Genomic DNA, 4,277 nt, shown 5'->3' with positions numbered 1-4,277 from the left:
CGTCACACGCGGCCCGTCATGACGTCACGGCCATCTGCCGCGCGGCACGCTCCGCCGTGGGCGCGGCGGCCGTTCGGTCGACCGTTTGCGGCCGGTGGACGGCGTTAATCACGTCTGGGAGCGGGACAATGGTGGGACCAGGCGGCCGCGCCGCTGGCTGCGTCGCGCCCGACCGCCGACGCGGCGCCGCGCCGGGATGGCCTCGTCCCGGCGCCCGTGCCGCTGACGGCGGCGCCACCGGGCCGCGCCGAGCGCGGCCGACTGCCGCCGCTTGGGATGGAGCGCTGTGAGAAGAGCCGCCGGCGCCGCAGACGGCCCGGCTGGGAGCGGGCCTGGCACTGAGGGTGTGATTACCGAGTCGCCGCGTGCGGGTCCGAGTGGTGCACTCAGCTGGTCCGAGTGGTGCGCTCAGCTGGTCCGAGTGGTGCGCTCAGCTGGTCCGAGTGGTGCGCTCAGCTGGTCCGAGTGGTGCACCCAGCTGGTCCGAGTGGTGCGCTCATCTGGTCCGAGTGGTGCGCTCAGCTGGTCCGAATGGTGCGCTCAGCTGGTCCGAGTGGTGCGCTCAGGTGGTCCGAGTGGTGCGCTCAGCTGGTCCGAGTGGTGCGCTCAGGTGGTCCGAGTGATGCGCATAGGTGGTCCGAGTGGTGCGCTCAGGTGGTGCGAGTGGTGCACCCAGCTGGTTCGAGTGGTGCGCTCATCTGGTCCGAGTGGTGCGCTCAGCTGGTCCGAACGGTGCGCTCAGCTGGTCCGAGTGGTGCGCTCAGGTGGTCCGAGTGGTGCGCTCAGGTGGTCCGAGTGATGCGCATAGGTGGTCCGAGTGGTGCGCTCAGGTGGCTCGAGTGATGCGCTCAGGTGCTGCCGTGTTGGCTTTGGAGCGCGCGGCACAGAGAAAGCAGTGCACGGCGAGATGGCTCAGGAAGCAAATGTTGTGGAGCTCACGTTGCTGAGTAAATGGACTTTCCCATGTAGCATCAGAATGGTGACGGCATGGACGAATCATTTAAAGTAAAACTCAAGCATTAGAAAATATAGTCCTTCATTTCAGTACTCGTTAAATGCATGCACCGGTATCGCCATAGCTGATGCTTATTAACTACTGAAGGGAATTTCAGGCAATGCCAGTAATACAAAGAAATTTCACTGTATGCTTTCTCAACCCTGACAAATGATTGAAGCTCATCACTTAAGGACATTGGTTACGATAGTTAATTCACTGGTCGCATGTCTATTACATACAAATCACCGCAATGCGTTGCTATCACCCACCCCTTGCGTTTGCGCTTGTGCTATATATGCATGCACGAACAGTCCAGACTGCTACTAAAACATTAAAGTATCGCAGTCTGGCTTTTGGGTACACCAGCACGTCGTTGAAGCACGCAGTGTCAGACCGCCTCGATGGTTACCTCAAGCGAGCCAAGAGGTGCGGATAATATATCGCCCAGTAAAACAAACGGTGCGTCGACAGTCGTGCCGCAACGTGGGAACGTTCTTGAGCAATTGTAACCACCAATAGTTCCACCTCCGACATCAATTCTGAATGGGTAAATGAGGGGTAATAAAGCCGCCCATTATAACTAGGCCACAGAATTCTGTATCATGATGACAAAAATAGACTCATTGCTGAATTAATTGTTATCTATGTGATGCTTTGCATGAATGACGTGCGAAGCAATGTGGGCTTTGTCCCTGGATAGTTCTGTCATTAAAATCGTACGCTGGCTGCTTTATAATCTGCTGATTCATGGAGCGGCACTCATCATGCCAGTAGGTTTGAAGAAAACCGTGCATCTTTGATAAGTCTTCTGACCCGTGATATGTCCGTTAGATATGTTGTTGTTCCATACCACACGTGCCATAGATTTGTGGTATGGGATATTGCAACACTAAGCATGCTCTGCATGGCTCTTGGTGAAGTGAAATGTGGGTGGTAATTGGCGAAAGCAATGAGGACCTCATAATGCCTCCATCGTTGGCACAGCACCACTGTCAAGCGCCAGCAATGGTGACAGACCAGCACTGTTGCGGCTACGCGACACAGTGTTCAGAATGTTCGTCTGTCCAACGTTTCTCTTTCCATCTATCCTGACAGCCTCATGTTCAATGTCGCTGCGCAGAGCGGGAGTGCCGGCACCGTAAACGGACTCTCGAACGGATGCGGCAGTGTTTCCCTGCTACGTGAAATTTATGGGCAGTGGCAAAGGCATTGGGCAGCGCTCTAATCGGTTTGTTACCGCCACTACTTTCAGCGTACCAGTATGGAGTTTGATATTGATCATGTGGAAGTGGCGTTTTGGAGATGTTTCCCGCCTCACGGTCATGGTCGCGCGGCCAAACTATCCTGTCCCGGCGGCCGTATGCGGATGCCGTCAGCGAGCTGGGCGCCGTGGCCCGCTCTGCGGTGACAGGAGCCGCTTTGGTCGGCGCTGTGCCGGGGTCAGGACCAGGTCGAGACCGGTGTCAAAGGTCAACAACCTTCAAACCGACTGACACGGCGCCGACGAACGTCAAGTCGACTGGAAATTCGTGGTAAAGGTGAACTCAAATGTCGGCTGCCTCAGATGCCAGAACTGACACCGAACGCTGACGTGCAAATGCGTCCGCACACATGGCAGACAGATATATGTTGAAAGCATTGAATGCACTCCAGTCCTCTCCCAAACTCTCTCAACGCCAAGCTGCCTTTGTGCAGTCACTAATTACTAGGACGCTTGCAGAGCACTCCTAATAGCACCTTAAGGCTGTAGCGCTCATATGCACAATAGATAAACGTCAGGACATATTTCGCAGTGGTTCAATGGTTATCGCTAACTATGCTGCCCATCTGTTCATCCTCTAATTCGGAAGCTCGCCCCGACACTTGAGCATTGCGGAGGGTGTGGGCTGTTGCTGACCCGCGGTAATGACACTGCTGCGGTTTAGCCTGGAGCAGACAGTAAACAAGCCCCGACAAGCACCGCAGCGTCTATTGTCGGCAAAATTAAGTGGTGACGTTCAAATTTGAAGAATGCAGCGGACAAAGATTTGTCCCGTGAAATCAAAGTTATACATATCTGATTCAAATTTGCCTCGAAATGCTTCTTTTAGCTACCTCCGCCCAGATTTTGTGTACTGATCTAATCTCTTAGCTCTTGCTTGCTAGATCTAAAGGAACGCAATACCGCCCTAGCCGAAGCGTTATTGAGGCCCGGTCAGACCTATGGCTCGGCCTCAGAGAATGAATCCTGGCTTTTGAATGCGAGCATTAGCTGCTGTTCGAGAGCGGAAGACTCTGCCCTGCTCCACCTGCGGCCGCTCTGTGCTCTGACCTGCCCCACCTGCGGCCGCTTTGTGCTCTGCCCTGCTCCACCTGCGGCCGCTCTGTGCTCTGACCTGCCCCACCTGCGGCCGCTCTGTGCTCTGACCTGCTCCACCTACGGCCGCTCTGTGCTCTGACCCGCTTCACCCACGGCCGCTCTGTGCTCTGACCTACTCCACCTGCGGCCGCTCTGTGCTCTGACCTGCTCCACCTGCGGCCGCTCTGTGCTCTGACCTGCTCCACCTGCGGCCGCTCTGTGCTCTGACCCGCTTCACCCGCGGCCGCTCTGTGGTCTGACCTGCTCCACCTGCGGCATCCCTGTGTTCTCTCGTTGCCCTACCCACCCGGAGAGCGGAAGGCTCCGACCTGCTCCACCTGCGGCCGCTCTGTGTTCGCTCGTTGCCCCACCCACCCGTAGGCATGGTGATGCAGAATTCCATAGGTGATCGGAGATATCGCTACCATTGTTAACAACTTTTTGCGGGTTTCGATCATTGAAAACCGATCGCTGAGGATTATGACAGGCTGGCCATCTCACTGGTGGGTGACGGCTTTCTTATTGCAAACATTGTGTTCCTAGCCAAAGCTCAATATGTTGTCTCCGTTATCCTCTCACTAAACTCATCAGGTCCGCCGGCCCCGGCAGACGTTTGGTCACATATTAGTGGATGTTGTCCTGTCAGACCGGACAAGACCAGCTACTTTGGACTTTCCGAGTTTACTTCTGACGGCATTTCTATGAATTCAGCCAACTTAATCCCGCGAGCCTGCACGCCGTGGGCGGGACCCCGCATCTCTTTAGAGGGCACTGGCACCCTAGTATCTTCCGTCTCCGTCCCTCCATACTTGGCCGAAGTAGCAAAACAGAAAAGTAAACACACACTTTGCAGGCTTAAAATGCGTCGATTTTTCAGGTGATCTTGGTCATTGACGCCCAATGAATGTCATGTGACTCGGCTTATCGCGCATGTTCAATCCT

The sequence above is a fragment of the Pollicipes pollicipes genome, unplaced genomic scaffold (assembly GCF_011947565.3).
Source record: "Pollicipes pollicipes isolate AB1234 unplaced genomic scaffold, Ppol_2.1 Scaffold_4881;HRSCAF=5763_pilon_pilon_pilon, whole genome shotgun sequence".
In the NCBI taxonomy this organism is placed as follows: domain Eukaryota; kingdom Metazoa; phylum Arthropoda; class Thecostraca; order Pollicipedomorpha; family Pollicipedidae; genus Pollicipes; species Pollicipes pollicipes.
This window is presented reverse-complemented; position numbering follows the sequence as displayed.